Raw genomic sequence first — 18,322 nt, 5'->3', positions numbered from 1 at the left:
GACTGAACCCAGAACCCCCCCCCCCCCCAGCCCGGTGCTCCCGTCCTGTTCACCTGCCACACCATCCCACTCCCCCTCTCCCCAGGGGTTGTCAGGGACAGAAGGCCCCTCCCTCATCCCCCTCAATGTTGTTCCACTCCTCCCCCTCCCATCACTAGGGTGTCCAGGACATTGTGTGACTCAGGAAACAGCTCAGACGTGAGGCTTGCAGTGGGCAGAGGAGGAGGAAGGGGCCGTGGGAGCAGAGGAGGTGGCTCCTGCCTCAGTGAGGGCTCTGAGGGTCCTTGCCTGAGGAGGCAGAGGATCTGGGTGTGGGGCGGTGCTCTGGAATGCAGCCCCCTTCACTGCTGCTGCTGCTGCTGTGTCACTCAGTCGTCAAGACCAGAGGTGAGGCATGGGGTCGGAGAGGTGACGGGACCCATCTTCCTTAAGAGGGTGTTGATGGGTGGGGGGCGGAGGGCCAAGCCCCATGCTTTGAGAGGACACTGGGTGGAAGAGAATCTCACCACCATCACCCCCCAAATGCAGGGAGAAAAGACTCTGCTGCTGCAGCTGCACAAACCAAGGCTTTGGGGCCTGTGCCAGGGGCGGTGACTGTCTGGGGAATGGGTGGGAGGGTGCCTGCCTCAGGGAGACCCAGTTGGCCTTAGTGCTGGCGGACAGCAGGCTCTTGCAATCACATTTAGGAGGTAAAGAGGGGAAAAGACTGGCCTCCTGCTAGGGAAGGCGATGAGAACAAAGCAGGAGATGGAGACATGGGAAGGTCAAGGGCTGACCAAGTCCCTTTCCCGGTCCAGCTGTCCCCACCCCCGGATGGCTCAATGCTGGGCCCTTCCGGGAGGAAATCCCTTCAATGTCTCAGCCATTCCCCTTCCAGGAGTCCCCTGGGCCCCCCTCCTGAGCCCTGTTGTCTCCATTCCAAGGGATGGAGCCTGAGGCTGGACTTGGAAGGCTGGCTAATAAACAGGAAAGGGGGTGGGGATTAGGAGCTGAGAGGATCCCCAGGCCTGGGATGGGGGCGGGGCGATGCCAGGGCAAGGGCACCACTCTGAGGGCAAGAGCACCACTCCGGTAGGGATCAGGCAAGTGCAGAAGTGGTGGTGGCTGAGAGCACGTGTGGGGCTGCTGCAGGCAGCAAAGCACCCAGAGAAATCTGGGAACACAGCGCTCCCCACTCCTATGCCTTACTCATCTCCACCCCTAGTGCTTCGGTGTGGGGACTTCCCAGAACCCTGTGCCAACGGAGGCACCTGCCTGAGCCTATCTCAAGGACAAGGGAGCTGCCAGTGAGTTCTCCTGGGAGTGGGATACCAGAAATGGGGAGGGAGAGCTGGGGAGGAGGAGGGACTGGGAAGGAAGGAGAAAGGGAGGAGGTAAAGGCACTAAAGGGAAACAAATGAAGGCAAAGGAAGGGAGGTGGGAGAGAAGGCAAAGAGGACCCAGTGATTTAAGTTTTCCACTCCCCTCCCCTGCTCAGGTGTGCCCCTGGCTTCCTGGGTGAGACATGCCAGTTTCCTGACCCCTGCCAGGATGCCCAGCTCTGCCAGAATGGGGGCAGCTGCCAAGCTCTGCTTCCCGCCCTCCCAGGCTCCCCCAGCCTTCCCTCTCCCTTGGCCCCCAGCTTCTCCTGCACCTGCCCCTCTGGCTTCACTGGCCAGAGGTGCCAGGCCCAACTCAAGGACCCCTGTTCTTCCTTCTGTTCCAAAATGGGCCGCTGCCATATCCAGGCCTCAGGCCGCCCACGATGTTCCTGTCTGCCTGGATGGACAGGTGAGCACTGCAGTGGTGGGGAGGACGGGACAGGCAGGAACACTGGACTGGGAAATGGGGTGGGAAAGATGGAACTGGAGTCTGCAAAACAGCCAGCTCCTTTGAGGACAGAGGCTGTGAGAATCAACAAGCCCTCTTGCTGACCATTGACCCGAGACACATTCACCAGCATGGCTGTACCAATGCTTAAAATGTTGAAATGTTTTCCAACCCGTTAGTAAATGGCTACTGCCATAGCCCCCTTAGTGCCCCAGCCTGGCCCCTCGACCCAGTAGCTAGAGGGTTAATGCCTAGCACAAGGCAGGGAGAGGGGAACCTCCTAGATTCTGCATAATGGGCATCTGGCTTTTATTCTTCCAAGTAGGAGCCCATAACAACACCTGGAAAGACTGTGGTGGTGGGAGGTGGAATGGGGGTGGAAGGGATCTGACCCAGAGAGAGGAACGGGTATCAAGGCAATGAAGAGGGGTGCAACCCTGGGGCGAGGGTGTGGGACCCCTGGTGGTCAGGGTGTCCTAGCCTGGGGAAGCAGTCAGGGGTATGGGACAGAAGTGAGAGCCCCTGGAGAGGAAGGCTCCCCTGATCTACCAGGAGGGAGGGGACTGGACAGGGCAGTGAAGACCACACGGGGAGGAAAGTGATCTGTGAGGGGTGGACTAGAAGAGCAAGGCTTCTCAAACGTGGCAAGGCACAGCAATCACCTGGAAAGCCTGCAACATACTGGTGCCCACGTCCCAGAAAGGCTGCTTTAGTGGGTCTGGGGTGGGCCCAGGCATGGAGATATTTTGAGTGCCTGGGTAATTCTGAGGATTTGGGGGTGGGAGACCAGCCTCTCGTGGTATGACAACAAGGAGGACTGTCAATGGCAACTTGCCAGGCCTTGTGCTTCAGAGCAGCGGCCCACGTGTCCAGTGCCAGCTCTGCCACCGATGAGACGCGCGCCCTTGCATCAGGTAGTTAAGCTCTCTGCATCCTCAGTTGCCAGCTGATGTCCACACTTCATAACACTGTCGAGAGGAGGAAAGGGAGTGATGTTCAGGAGGTGGTCACTTAGCCCAGTGCCAGCTGCCACCACCGCCGTTGCCACTGTGGGGAACAGATGAGACGTCTGTCTCCTTATCATTATCTGCAACACTGTACCCACCTAAAGATTAGGAAATCCAGACAAGAGAGGCCAGACACACCTGAGGGCACACAGCGGTGGTGGCACAGCAAGGTGCCGAGTCTGGAGGCCAGCTGCTTTTCTCCTCCCCACCAAGGAAAGGCCACCAAATTTGGAAGGACACTGTGTCTCAGGTCTGCTCAGCAGGGCCAGCCTGCAATACTCCCACCAACAACGACAGCTCCCATTTTCCAGAACGCCAAAACTGAGGCAAGGGGTGGTGGAGCAGGGCAAAAAGCATATGGGAACAAAGAGAAGGCAACATGAAAATCAGACACAGATAATCCAGAGTGAGAGCTGGATTCTCCCAGCGGAGCAGGGGACGGGGATTGAACAGCGCCCTCTGTCCTCTGCCTCAGGTGAGCAGTGCCAGCTTCGGGACTTCTGCTCAGCCAATCCCTGCGTCAATGGAGGGGTGTGTCTGGCCACATACCCCCAGATCCAGTGCCGCTGCCCACCTGGCTTCGAGGGTCATGCCTGCGAACATGATATCAATGAGTGTTTCCTGGACCCAGGGCCCTGCCCCAAAGGCACTTCCTGCCATAACACCTTGGGATCTTTCTGGTGTCACTGCCCCACTGGGCAGGAGGGTCCACGCTGTGAGCTCCAGCCAGGACCCTGCCCCCCTACGGGCTGTCCCAATGGGGGCACCTGTCAGCTGGTTCCAGGGAGAGACTCCACCCTCCACCTTGCCTCTGCCCCCAAGGTGCGTCCTCACGTCTGCCACCCCTCTCTCGGGGCAGGGAGGTCCCCTTCCCTTCGCTAATCCCATGACCCTGTCAGGTTTCAGAGGCCCGAGCTGTGAGGTGAATCCAGATGACTGTGCTGGGCACCAGTGTCAGAACGGGGGCACTTGCCTGGATGGGCTGAGCACCTACACGTGCCTCTGCCCAGAGGCCTGGACAGGTGAGTCGTTTAAGCTAAGTCCATGGCACCCGTGGCCCATATGATCAGCCCCTAGCCTCCCCTCCTCACAGGGCTCCCAACTCCAGCCTTTGTCCCCTTCCCATCCCATCCCCCACAGGCTGGGATTGCTCCGAAGATGTGGATGAATGTGAGGCTCAGGGTCCCCCTCGCTGCCAAAATGGGGGTACCTGCCAGAACTCAGCTGGCAGCTTCCATTGTGTGTGTGTGAGCGGCTGGGGAGGCACAGGCTGTGAAGAGAACCTGGACGACTGTGTTGCTGCCACCTGTGCCCCGGGATCCTTCTCCTGCCTTTGCCCACCTGGCCGCACAGGTGTGACAGAGGGCTCGGGGAGGTGGCCGTGAGGATGGCAAGTGACAGAAGCATAAGGGGGGCAGCTGGGATCCTCAAGCGGCCCAAGTGCCTCATGCCCATCCTGCCCTCCAGGACTCCTGTGCCACATGGAGGACATGTGCCTGAGCCAGCCATGCCACGGGGAAGCCCAGTGCAGCACCAATCCCCTGACAGGCTCTCCACTCTGCCTGTGTCAGCCTGGCTACTCGGGGCCCACCTGCCACCAGGACCTGGACGAGTGTCAGATGGGTAAGGCACCCCCACATCAGATCCTCTCTGAGTCCCAAACAGCCTCTGCAAATTGTTTTTCAAATTAAAAATACAATCATCTCTTTTTTCCCAATTTTGTCCAGATTTGGCAATTCTTCCCTACACGGTCTTCTCACCAGTGCTTAGCCCTCCGGGCCCCACTTAGTCCTCGTCTGTGTTAAAGACACCAGCCCTTTCTCCGATGTGTTCATTCTGCCACAAGCAGGCCCTCACGCCTTCCCTGGCAGTCTGGCCTCCTTGCCCTTCTGCCCTGGGCCCCTGTGAACTTCTGACTCCTCTCCTCCTAGCCCAGCAAGGCCCCAGTCCCTGTGAACACGGCGGCTCTTGCCTCAACACCCCTGGCTCCTTTGACTGCCTCTGTCCCCCTGGCTACACGGGCTCCCGCTGCGAGGCTGATCACAATGAGTGCCTGTCCCAGCCCTGCCATCTAGGCAGCACCTGCCTGGACCTGCTTGCCACCTTCCACTGCCTCTGCCCACCAGGTACTAGATGGATGGGGCCCTGAGTAGAGGACACAGGGGACTAATCCTGAACCCACTAGGCATGACCCCTCCAGAACATAGATAGCCCCAGGCCAGTTGGGATCAGCTATCAAAGAATACCTCTTTCTCATCTCCCCACCCAAGATGAACACTCTGGGAAACCCATGGCCTCTAGGAGAAGGGCAGCCACAGATGGTACTGAGGTTGTACACTGCTCAACTCTGGGGGTGAGAGGAAAGCATTCACTTCATAGTCATTGTAAAGTGCGCAGCCTGGTCCACTGTACACAGAGGCCCATCAAGGAAGAGCAGAACAACAGCAGCCTCGGCTCATGCCAACTCAGAATGTTCCTGCTAATCACAGAAACTCTCCCCTGTAGAGATTGAGTAAATCCTTAAAACCCCAAAGGGCCTGTATGCTTGAATTTGGTACAATAGAAAAAAAAAAGTGCCACAAGGCTGCACCTACCTCCAAGTTACTTTTAAGGGAGACAGGTCTCCCCAGGGGTATAGTGACCAACCCGATATCAGGAAGCTGAATGAAACCAAAAAAATAATAGCTTACTTTATGCCAAGTACCACTGAACATCTTACATGTATTTTGTCATCTTGGCAATAACCCTCTAAGGTCAGTATTGTTACTGTGTCCATTTTACAAGAAACGGGCACAGAGAGATTAAGTGAGTTGTCCAGCCAGTAAGTGGCATGGCCGGGATTCAAACCCAGGGCTTCAGTAGATTTAACCACTACACCAAACAGCCTTCCTAAACTGAGCAGCATCCAAGGAAAAAAGCTGAGAAAACCATGCAGTCATCCAAGGGACAAGGTCATAGATACCAAGGAAATTCAGAAGCAGAATCCCCAGGCAAGAAGTGGGAGGCACCGAGGTCTAGAGGCTGATCCAGCTTCAGTTCAGGGTGACACTGCGGATACCAGGACAAGCCCAAAGATACAGGACAAATATGTGACCAACAAGCTACCCAAATGCCCTTCAAATACCCCCCCTTGGGGACTCCTGGTCTCCCTGGCACAGAAGCCTGCTGGGGTAGAACAAGAGGCATGACTCACCTCCAAGCAGATGCCCATTTGTTTCATTTGACCTTGAGGACCTCCAGGCTCATTAGCCCAGCCCAGTGAGCCTGCCGTCTGGGCACAGAGAATGGCCCCCAAAGGTACTTCCTTGCTGCCCCCTCGGGTCCCAGCAGGTGCCTTGCTCCCTGAGCTTTCACATTTAAAGGGGGCAGAGCCACACACAGCAGAGCAGCAGGACCGCGGGCTCGTCGCCCCAACCTTCAGGCACACAGCACCCTGGGACGGTTCTAGAACCCTGGTTCTCCTGGGCAGAAGGGGTGAGCAGCCCAGGCAGGGCTCAGCCTGCACCACATCTCCATGTCCCAGGCTTAGAAGGGCAGCTCTGTGAGGTGGAGACAGACGAGTGTGCCTCTGCTCCTTGCCTGAACCAGGCTGACTGCCAGGACCTCCTCAACGGCTTCCTGTGTGTCTGCCTGCCTGGTGAGTACAGATTCCACTCCAGTCCTTCAGCCCAGGCCCCTGAACCACAGTGCAGGCCCGGCAATCCCAACCTTTTGAAGTTCACCCTGGCTTGGCCAACGAGGCTCCCATTTCTCCCAACTCCTCTGCCCCCCCAACTCTCTTCTGTTACATCCCAAACCTTCCTCGCGCACTCATCCACCTTTATCTCTGTCCTGCCAATTACCCAAATCGTCCTTTCTGGCCCTCCTCCAGAGTCTGCTCGTGGGGATCCCAGGCTGGTCTTGGCACTGCTCACCCTGGATGCAGGGAAAACTGCCCCCGGCCTTCCTTCTCCACCATTATCGATCCCTCTGTTCCCTGATGTGATGATAACAGATGTTTCTTGACTATTTGCTCCAGGCCAGGAACTTGGCTGTGTACTTTTCAGGCATTACCTCATTTAATCCTTTCAATGACACCATAAATTAGGTTCTATTATTCCCCTTTTACAGAAGAGGACACTGCAGCCTAGAGAGCTTGAGTAACTTGCCCAAAGTCACACAACTGGCAGGTGTTGAACATCATCCTCCTGTCACCTCCACCTGCCCCAGGTGTCTTGTCTGGGAAGCCACCCAGGTTCACTTTTCCTGGTGAGGGGAGGGGCCACGACTTGCATTTATGCTTTTGATACATAGTATTTTCACCATTCACACACACAGCCAGTTATACCTTCTTTATATAAAGAATGAAGTTACTAAAATATGCTGTTATGTTCTGAAATTCAAATCACTCTTTGAGAAGCCCCCAGATTGGTACCTTCATTATATAATGATACATGCAGATGAACCTCCAAACCAAGCCATTTGAAACAAGATTCTCTTCACTGCAATTCATAGCAATGATATTTCTGTCTGTGTAAATAGAAGGTTAAATATCGGCATTAACTCTAAATTTCTTGTTTGAATCCATGAAATCATACCTGTACATCTCAGTCACAAATATTTGTAACAAACTCCCTGATGAATCCAAAGTCACAAAAGAAAGAAAAAGAAGGAGAGGAGAGGAGAGGAGAGGAGAGGAGAGGAGAGGAGAGGAGAGGAAAGGAAAGATAACCTTTACCATCTCTCCCCACTTACTCCCTGCCCCCCAGGATTCACTGGCTCCCGGTGTGAGGAGGACATCGATGAGTGTGGAAGCTCTCCCTGTGCCAACGGTGGGCAGTGCCAGGACCAGCCTGGATCATTCCATTGCGAGTGTCTTCCAGGTAGACCAGTGCTCAGACACTGCAGGGAAGAGTGGGGGCCAAGGGCAGACTCCCCTGCAGGTCCCTGACCCTCCTGCTGTGCCATAGGCTTTGAAGGCCCTCGCTGTCAGGCCGAGGTGGATGAGTGTCTGAGTGGCCCATGCCCCACTGGAGCAAGCTGCCTGGATCTCCCAGGAGCCTTCTTTGCCTCTGCCCCTCTGGCTTCACAGGTAAGCAGGGGAGGTGTTAGAAAGGACTGGCAGGATAGTTGAGTCCATTAGGGGTGGAGCAGAGGTCACTGCTGGATATACAAGGGTTGGAATGTAAAAAGAGAATGAGAATGGAACCCCTTCAAATTATTCAATGCAAAACTTGCACAACCTCAGGCTGACAGCAGGTGTTATTTACAGGGCCCACACTGGGCCCAACATGAATGGTGTGATTAGGGCTCAGAAACAGGATGGGGTTCAAGAGGAAGCCATTCATTTGCTTATTTAGAATGTATTAAGTGCCTACTATGCACAGCCAGACACAGACACAAGTTGGTAAGAGACCTGCTCTCCTCAAGTGGCTTTAAATCTAGTGCAGAGAGACCAAGACGTCTCCTGTTGGTTATGGCCACAGGTGCTCTGAGAGAGACTGCACAGGATTCTATAAGAGCACAAAGGACCAGCCAACCAGACTAGAGATGAGAAGGCTTCATGAGGACGTAATGGCTGAGCTAGTCTGGAAGAATGAGTAGGAGTTTGTCAAGACAGAATGATTACATGTTTTAGCTGCAGGTAACTGCATTGCGAAATGATGCCATGCAGGACCCTGTGTGCCATTCTGAGGAAGTTAGACAGTATCCTGAGGCAACAGGGAGCCACTGAAGGACAGGTTCGTGGGGAGTGAGCAAGTCATAGATAAAAAGTGGCTTTGGCCCCATCAAGGACATAGAGGGACTCTGTTTTCCCTGTGACCCATCTCCCCACCCCAGGTCATCTCTGTGAGGTTCCCCTGTGTGCCCCCAACCTGTGCCAGCCCAAGCAAAAATGCCAAGATCAGGAAGACAAGGCCCAATGCCTCTACCCTGATGGAAGTCCTGGCTGTGCCCCCGTTGAGGACAACTGCACCTGCCACCACGGACACTGCCAGAGGTAACCTTCCACTGTCCTCTGGGTCCTCCTCAGCTAGGCCAGGGGGAGACAACCACGGAGGGGTGAGTCTGCAAGAAATGACCAATAGGGAAGAAGAAGGAAATGGCCAAGTTCTGAGGTCAAAGCCAAGGTGAGGGATCCACTAGTGAGTGCTATCCTGTGAGGGGAGAGTTCATAAATAACAGGAGAAACGGAGGGCTAGAGGGTCAGAACAGGAAGAAAAACATGGAATCCCAGGGCCAATTAACTATACATTAGAGGGGTACCTGGGTGGTTCAGTGAGTTGAGCGTCCAACTTCGGCTCAGGTCATGATCCCACAGTTCATGAGTTTAGGCCCCGCGTCCAAGCTGTGCTGACAGCTCGGAGCCTGGAGCCTGCTTCAGATTCTGTGTCTCCCTCTCTCTCTCTGCCCTTTTCCCACTCTCACTCTGTCTCTCTCTCTCTCTCTCAAAAATAAAAAATTGAAAAATCTGAAAAAAAATCATACATTAGACAAATATTGAACATCTACTATGTGTGGATACTTTTCCAGGCACTGGAGGAATGGCACAAAACAAAAGAGACAAAGTGTCTGTTCTCATGGAGCTCTCATTCTAATGAGGAAAGACAGATAATAAACAAATTACAGAAGAAATGTATATACATATCCATACATATAGTTGCAGAAAACAAGCAGGAGGCAGGTATGGAAGGGGGACAATGCTGAGAACAGAGCCACTGAAGAAGGGGACCAGAGTCTCAGGGCCAAAAAAAAGAAGAGATCAGGGGGCTGGGTGGCTCAGTTGGTTCAATGTCCAACTCTTGACCTCAGCTCAGGATGTGATCTCAGGGTGGTGAGCTCAGGTCCCACGTTGGGCTCCAGGCTGGATTGGACTGTGGAATGGGCGTGAAGCCTACTTAAAAACAGAAGAGGTGCCTGGATGGCTCAGTCAGTTAAGCATCTGACTTCGGCTCAAGTTGTGATCTCGCGGCTGACAGCTCAGAGCCTGGAGCCTGCCTCAAATCTGTGTCTTTTCTCTCTCTGCCCCTCCCCACTCCCACCCTGTCTCTCTCTCTCTCTCTCTCTCTCTCTCTCTCTCTCTCAAAAATGAAAATGAAAAACAAAAAAAAAAAGAAAGCCATAGGGGTCTAACCAATGATGAGGGGTGGGGAGGGGAGAAGAAAATATCACCAGAAGAAGAAAAACACCCTTCTTTTTCTCATTATGACCAGATCCTCATGTGTGTGTGATGTGGGATGGACAGGACCAGAATGTGAAGCAGAGCTGGGGGGCTGCATCTCCACGCCCTGTGCGCATGGCGGGACCTGCCACCCCCAGCCCTCGGGCTACAACTGTACCTGCCCCACAGGCTACACAGGTGAGGCCCTTCCCAAACCACAGACATTCTGGGCTGGCCACCTCTAATCAAGAGCAAGACCAGTAGAGTCATGTGTCCAAGGCCTCTGGATCTTAGTCACCACCAAGGAGAACTGAGCATGTGCTGCAGGGACCACAGGCGATATGCAGGAGGTGATAAGAAAAGAAAAGAGGTTGGATGGAAGACAAAAGGGATGGGGATGAGGAAAAGGAAGGGGAGATAAGTGGAGGAAGACAGAGAGAAGAGGATGCCCTTTCTCAGACCCCACTCATTTCCCTCAGGCCCCACCTGCAGCGAGGAGCTAACGGCTTGTCACTCAGGGCCCTGTCTCAACGGTGGCTCCTGTAGCCCCAGCCCTGGGGGCTATTCCTGCACCTGCCCTCGGAGCCACACTGGGCCCCACTGACAGACGAGCACTGACCACTGTGCCTCTGGTGAGTACCTACCAGGTTCTGGGGCTGGGCCACAGGTGGATGGAGGAACTGGTCAGGGTGTGTTGGTGCCGTCTGATAAAAATCCACTGGCCACCACGAGCTGCAGTTTTGATGGGGGCAGCAGGGAGTGCGTGTATGTCCTGTGCGGGGTGTGACTAAGGTCACAGCCCACGTATGGGTAAGGAACCGAACCCCTCACAGCCTCCTCTCTCCAGCCCCGTGCCTCAATGGGGGTACCTGTGTGAACAGGCCTGGCACCTCCTCCTGCCTCTGTGCTGCGGGCTTCCAAGGCCCACGCTGTGAGGGAAGGACCCGTCCTAGCTGTGCAGACAAGTGAGCAAAGACCCCTAGAGGAAGGGAAGGGGCCCCTCAGCCTTCCCACCCTTCCTGTCCATCTCCTCTGGGGCTCCAGGCTGCCTTGAATTCCACATCCCACATCCTTTCACTATGACTCCCTTTCTGGTTTCCTATCTCATCACCACGTCACACACTCCCTCCCCTTTGGTTGCCGGGACTGCCTCCCACCATGCCTTGTCTCTGTCCTGTCCAGCCCCTGTAGGAACAGGGCAACCTGCCAAGATGGCCCTCAGGGTCCCCACTGCCTCTGCCCCCCTGGCTACACAGGAGACAGCTGCCAGGTGAGGGGTGCTGAGCCAAGTGTGTGGAGGAGGGCGGTGGCTGAAGGGCTCTAGTGGGAGGGTCTCAGGGACTAGAAGAGCAGGGAGATTGGGAAGGTAACCACATGAAAGGGGGTGTGGCATCTGGGAGGTGAGCTCTAGCTTGAGGTTTGCATGGAGTAGAAGTGAGGAAAGGATTTCTGATCCCAGGAACTGTTCTGGGATGTGGGGGTGGGGGAGGGAGGCTATCACCTGGCCCCAGACCATTCAGGAGAGAGCTTGACAGGTAAGGATTTTGAGCAGCTGGCAGAAGACCATCTCTGGGCCTGAACACATGACACTCAGTCTTGCCCCATGCTCTCTCCTAAACCTCAGACTCTGGTGGACATCTGTGCCCAGAAGCCCTGTCCACACAATTCCCACTGCCTCCAGACTGGGCCCTCCTTCCAGTGCCTGTGCCTCCAGGGATGGACCGGGCCTCTCTGCAACCTTCCGCTGTCCTCCTGCCAGAAGGCCGCTTTGAGCCAAGGTACTAACCCAAGGACCAACTGGGGAACAGATGAAGAGAGAACGGGTGTCCCTCTCTACCCGATCGCTAAGGGCATCCACATACAACCTTTGACCAAAACAACCAACTAAGAGTCAAAGTAACACAAACCAACCACTACTGCTGATTCTATAGCTCAGCCCTCCTATCACCATGCTCAAAGCAACTCAAACAACACCAACCAACCCGGACAACAAGACTCCAGTTTATCACAACCACTGAGACATAACTCCATGTGAAGCAACTCAACTCTGTCACCATCATCATAACTCAGCTAGAATGGATCACACTTAACCCAACTTCACTCAACTGCTGCTCCCAATCATTTTCATGTTATGCCAACCCCCTTGTGAAAAAATACCCCCCGCCTCATTCCAATGAGGTTTAATATGAGCAGAACTCAGGAAAGAGACTACTGTGGAGTTAGGGGATGGGAATCACAGTGAGAGAACATCACAGGATGCCAATTCAGGGGACAGACTTAGGCACCTAAAGTTTCCGCTGAGTTCTTTCTTCCTTGAGACTTGTTTAAAGCCAAGAATACAGTTGCTTATAATGCTCTAATAAGTTTAACAAGCGGTATCTCTCTCCATTCTGGCAGAACAGGCAGGAGGGGGATCTGGATGTCTTAACCTCTTCAGCACCAGAATTTATTGACTCCTCAGGCTCCAAGTGGCCTCCACCCACCCCAGGAATGTCAGTGATCTCCATGAGCCTCTCTGCTCTGTGTCTGGGACCTCTGAGAACCTAACTTAGCTTTGTCTATCCCTGTTTGCCTTTCTTCTCAGGCACAGAAGTTTCTTCCCTGTGCCAGTATGGAGGTCTCTGCATCGACAGTGGCTCCTCCTATTTCTGCCACTGCCCCCCTGGATTCCAAGGCAGCGTATGTCAGGACAGGGTGAACCCATGTGAGTCCAGGCCCTGCCAACATGGGGCCACGTGCATGGCCCAGCCCACTGGGTACCTCTGCCAGGTAAGCCGGTCTAGAGGAGAGCAGTAGGGGAGACAAGCGTGGGTGGATGTGGGAAAAGTAGTTGAGGGGGCGTGTAGTGATGTATTCATTTCCCTTTCCTTTACCCACATACCCAACCAACCACCAAGTCATGCCATTTTGCCTCCTAAATCTTTCTCAATTCTGTCCTTCCTCCTTCACCCTTTGTCCCACTGCCTCAGTCTAAGCCTTTGCTGCCTTCCACCCTCCTCCGCACATGGAGCACCCTCCTATTGTCCCTGCCTCCCCACTTGTCCACCTATAGGCTCAACCTTTACTCCACTACCAGGGTGCTCTGTTGAAAATGTTAAGCTGACCTGTCACTCCCCTGCTTAAAACCCTTCAGTGGCTGCCCACCTCTTTTTTTAAAAAAAAAAAAAAAAATTTTTTTCTTAATGTTTATTTATTTTTGACAGAGAGAGACAGAGAATGAGCGGGGGAGGGGCAGAGAGCGAGGGAGACAGGGAATCCAAAGCAGGCTCCAGGCTCTGAGCTGTCAGCACAGAGCCCGACCCGGGGCTCGAAATCACAGACCGCGAGATCATGTCCTGACCCTAAGTCGGACGCCCAACTGACTGAGCCACCCAGGCGCCCCATTGTGGCTCTTTGATAGTGAAATCTAAGGCCAGCGTGACCCAGCCTTGCCGGCTTCTTAGGTCTCATGTCCCCACATCCCCGCCCTCCTACTCTCTGCTCCAGCTGCTGTTGGCTTCCCTACACACCCCTTATACTGGCTCTCCACTGTCCTTCCCCACCCACTTCCACTGGATGGTGCTCAAGAGGTGCCTTCCTCAGGGAAATGTCCCTAACTTCTCTCCAGACTGGGTGTGGGCCTCTCCCTCGTGGTTCAGATCACTGAGCAGAAGAGGCAAAGCTGGGATTCAAGTCCAAGCAGCCTGATGCCTGTACTCAGAAGGCTGACTTTCGATAAAAGGTGTGATGCAAATCCCCCAACCATCCTCTTTAACTTTTTAATTTTACTCTTTAACTTTTTATTATGACCATTTTCAAACATACACAAAAGCAGTGTACTAATCAGTAGCAAACACCCCTTCACCCAACACTCAGCTTTACCTCCCCTTTCCTGAGACTCCTTCCCTCCGATATCTCCAAGATACCCCCTCACCCGCTTCTCCCAGCCCTCCAGCCACTCCTCACACTCTCTGTAATTCCCTTTTGCTCCACCTTTCTGAAGCCTGGTACTGCATTCTTACATGCTCTCCTTCCTCTTGCAAGAACTCAGCACATGGTACAGACCTCATCGATGACCCTTCTCCCACTAGCAGAAAGGTAAACAATTGGAAAATGGCTAAGGGTACTGGTTATGAAGTCACAGACTTGCACTGAATCCCAGCTCTGCCACCTGCTAGCCGAGTCATGCAGTCTTTCCAGGAATCATTTGCCTTTTCTGTAAAGTGAGAATCAAATGAGATAATTCACATACAAGTTTGTTGGGAGGGTTTTATGAGCTTATGTATAGAAATCATGCAATAAAGGCTAGCTGTCTCTCTGGTTTACTGAGAACGTCATGGAAGCAGGGATGAGTTCTAATTTTCTTCATGTTCCTAGTGCCTACAACAGTGCCTGGCACGAAGCAGGCATTCAATAAACACTTACAAATTAATTAAGAAAGCATAACAGAGCCTGGGGGTGAGGCATGTGATTGAGGGAGGGAGGTCCTACCCAAAACAGAACTATGTTTAATAGCATTGCATCATAAGATGGTTTGGGACTGCTGGAGCAGTTAAATTGCCCACTATTGAACAAGGGTATAGCATGGAGTTGAGATACAAGGGTGAAGCTATGCAGGGCTGTGATGGATGATCAGTTGAGTGATACTCTGAACTGGAAGGTAGGGAAGGGATTGGGCAGACTGTCTTGAGCTGGCTCCCCCGTACTGTTGAGATGGGCTGGATTATTGGTTCCCTGTCTGACCCTCTTTGCCCGCAGTGTGCCCCAGGCTACAATGGACAGAACTGCTCAAAGGAATCCAACGCTTGTCAATCCCAGCCCTGTCACAACCATGGGACCTGCACCCCCAAACCTGGAGGCTTCTACTGCACCTGCCCTCCAGGTTTTGTGGGGCTGCGCTGTGAAGGGGACGTAGATGAGTGTCTGGACCAGCCCTGCCACCCCCCAGGCACTGCAGCCTGCCACTCTCTGGCCAATGCTTTCTACTGCCAATGTCTGCCTGGATACACGGGTGAGGCCTGGGAGGGTGTGTGGAGGCATCTCTGTGGCACAGCTGAGTTGACAACCCCCACCCACAAGGAAGCCTAATCATCATGTCCATCCCCCTTCCTCCCCACCCCAGGGAATATGCCCCAGGATCCCTTCCTGTGCAGGTAGTACTGGGTCAATTCCCAGTAATGAGCTAGGAAGGGGGCAATGACTGAAGTAGCGTATGACATCTAACCCCACCCACCACAGGCCAGTGGTGTGAAGTGGAGACAGACCCTTGCCAGAGCCAGCCCTGCTCCAACGGAGGGTCTTGTGAGACAACAGCAGGACCACCCCTGGGTTTCACCTGCCACTGCCTCCAGATAAGTAACCACAAAGCAGTCTTCTCTGTTTCCCCCAACACTGGTGCCAAGTGAGAATGCCTGAGTGGGATCCTAGAGGGGAGTCTAGGGAGCACTGGAGTGGGAATTATTGATGAGAACCAGCCCATGTTAATGGCGATGAGTGGCTCTCAGAAGCAGTTCAGGGGGGCAGGCAGGATCAGGTGTTAGCATGAATGGATTTTCAGATATCATGGCACTGCCTAAGGTATGGGGCGACCTTGGGTAAGTTCTTTTACGTGTGTGTGTGTGTGCGCGTGGACCTCAGATGCATGAAATCAGGTTAATCATAAGCCTTTGTTCATGATACACTATCATCATTGGTTTGTGCATGGCCTTCTTTTTATTATTCTTACAACATAATACCCAGGAACCTAACCTAAGAATTACAACAGTAACGATGACTCACATGTACTTATGTCTTCCTCTATCCTCTTCCGCTTCCAGAGAAAGAGAGTTTATCACCCTATGTCCAAGGATTAAGATAATATTCATTTACTACCACTCTATTAAGTGTTTAGTCTTCCAGGTTGTTGCACACAGCGGTGGTTTGTCCGTTTTCACTGTGTAATATGTCATTATGTGAAAAAACCATGGACCATGGTTTCTACATCTATAAAATGATTGATATAATCCTGATGTTCTCTGAGGCCCCTTCCAGATATGAGATTCTAAGACCATCTGAGTTATCTTAACCCGAGAGTTTGCTTGGGGGGGGGGGGAGTGGGAAGAATAATACAAGGGCCTTCCCCAACATCTCTCTCCTCTCCACAGGGTTTTGAGGGCCCCATCTGCAACCACAGAGCCCCCTCCTGTGGCCGCCACCACTGCCACCACGGTGGCCTGTGTCTGCCCTCCCCCAAGCTTGGCTTCCCACCCCGCTGTGCCTGCCTCAATGGCTACGGGGGCCCTGACTGCTTGACCCCACCTGCTCCTCATGGCTGTGGCCCTCCTTCTCCATGCCTACACAATGGCAGTTGCTCAGAGATCCCTGGGCTGGGGTCCCCAGCCTTCTGATGCTCCTGCCCTCCCAGCTCTCCAGGGCCCCGGTGTCAGAGGCCTGGAGCAAAGGGATTTGAGGGCAGAGGTGGAGATGGGGCCTGTGATGCTGGCTGCAGCAGCCTTGGAGGAAATTGGGATGGGGGAGACTTCTCCCTGGGGGTCCCGGACCCCTGGAAGGGCTGCCCTTCCCACTCCCGGTGTTGGCTTCTCTTCCGGGATGGGCAGTGCCACCCACAGTGTGACTCTGCAGAGTGTCCGTTTGATGGCTACGGCTGTGAGACTCCTCCAGCCTGCACGTGACCCTAAAACCCTGACTTCAGGTTGGGGGTGGGGAGCCTCTAAGTTACAGTGTGACCACAGCCTCAGGCTCCAGGCAGTTTCCACCCTTGATAACCCTTGCCAAGTAGGGGTGGAAGACACTAGGCTCCAGCCCAGGGGACTAGGGCAGCATCAATATTTAACATGGGGACCAGGAAGGAGGGCACTGCCTCTGTCTGGGCTCCTAAGAGTTGTGAGACCTCTGGCCTCAAGCCTCTCTAAGACCTGTTGCCATGGAGTATCTCCCCTAACAACCAGCACCCCTGAGGGAAAAGGTCTTTGGACTCTCCTTCAGGGAGACAAGAGAGCTTGGGAGGGTAGGGAGAAGGGACAGTCTTAGGAAACAAGGGTGTCATAGACATTAGAGTGTCTCAACTACCTACCACCCAGGGCCTGACTAAGCCCATTGCTCTGGAGCTGTACCCACTTAGCAACCTGTGCCCTAGAGGCAGTGGAATATCAGGAATCTCTCTGAAATGAAGAAGGGGGTCAAGTTTCTTTGGGGATCCTGAGTCCCACTCACTCAGGCAAGGAGAGAATCATGAAAGCAAAAAGGGGAAAAATGTTCCTAACCTACAGGGAAGACAGATCAGGTTTGCAGCAGATCTATCCACAGAAACTTGGGAGGCCAGAAAGGAATGGCAGGATATATTCAGTGTGCTGAATCAGAAAAATATGCAGCCAAGAATTCTTTATCCAACAAGGCTGTCATTCAAAATAGAAGGAGAGATAAAAAGTTTCTCAGACAAACAAAAATTAGAGGAGTTTGTGACCACTCAACCAGCACTGCAAGAAATTTTGAGGGGAGAAAAGATGAAAAAAAATTATATATATATATATATATATATATATATATATATATATATATATGTGTGTGTGTGTGTGTGTGTGTGTGTGTGTGTGTGTGTATAAATACCAAAAGCAACAAAGATTAGAAAAGACAAGAGAACACCACCAGAAACTCCAACTCTACAAGCATCATAATGGCAATAAATTCATAACTTTCAGTATTCACTCTAAACGTCAATGGACTCAATGCTCCAAACAAAAGATATGGGGTAACAGAATGGTTAAGAAAACAAGATCCGTTGATATGCTGTTTAGAAGAGACCCATTTTAGACATAAAGACACCTTCAGATTGAAAATAAGGGGATGGAGAACCATCCATCATGCTAATGGTCAACCAAAGAAAGCCAGAGTAACCATACTTAATCAGACAATCTAGACTAAAATAAAGTCTGTATCAAGAGATGGAGAAGGGCATTATATCATAATCAAGGGGTCTATCCACCAAGAAGACCTAACAATTGTAAACATTTATGCGCCAAACTATAGAAAGCTTATGACAGAAATTGAAGAAGACACAAAAAAAAAAAAAAAAAAGGAAAAAAATTCCATGCTCCTGGATAGGAAGAACAAATATTGTTAAAATGTCGATACCACCCAAAGCAATCTACATATTCAATGCAATCCCTATCAAAGTAACACCAGCATTCTTCACAGAGCTAGAACAAATAATCCTAAAATTTGTATGGAACCAGAAAAGACCCCGAATAGCCGAAGCAATCTTGAAAAAGAAAACCAAAGCAGGAGGCATCACAATCCCAGACTTCAAGCTGTTACAAAGCTGTAAGCATCAAGACAATATGGTTCTGGCACAAGAACAGACACCCATATCAATGGAACAGAATAGAGA

The 18,322-nt window shown here is 52.7% G+C and overlaps 1 pseudogene across 1 annotated transcript; it reads left to right on the top strand.

Moving 5' to 3' along the window:
* The first annotated feature begins 210 nt into the window (after positions 1 to 210).
* On the top strand, positions 211 to 16,607 carry LOC147580862 (neurogenic locus notch homolog protein 4-like; annotated as a pseudogene). Its single transcript, XR_015251755.1, has 21 exons — positions 211 to 387; positions 1,205 to 1,286; positions 1,478 to 1,770; positions 3,292 to 3,638; positions 3,716 to 3,838; positions 3,957 to 4,169; positions 4,284 to 4,439; positions 4,748 to 4,942; positions 6,340 to 6,453; positions 7,565 to 7,678; positions 7,766 to 7,887; positions 8,637 to 8,796; positions 10,010 to 10,155; positions 10,437 to 10,589; positions 10,805 to 10,922; positions 11,140 to 11,227; positions 11,582 to 11,735; positions 12,542 to 12,726; positions 14,695 to 14,947; positions 15,175 to 15,280; positions 16,073 to 16,607. The product of XR_015251755.1 is annotated as a neurogenic locus notch homolog protein 4-like (transcript).
* The last annotated feature ends 1,715 nt before the right edge of the window (positions 16,608 to 18,322 follow it).

The sequence above is a fragment of the Puma concolor genome, chromosome B2, assembly GCF_028749965.1.
Source record: "Puma concolor isolate L17-30 chromosome B2, mPumCon1.1.hap2, whole genome shotgun sequence".
In the NCBI taxonomy this organism is placed as follows: Eukaryota; Metazoa; Chordata; class Mammalia; order Carnivora; family Felidae; genus Puma; species Puma concolor.
Note: the sequence above shows the minus strand (reverse complement) of the source record. Positions and strands in the feature narration are given on the sequence as shown.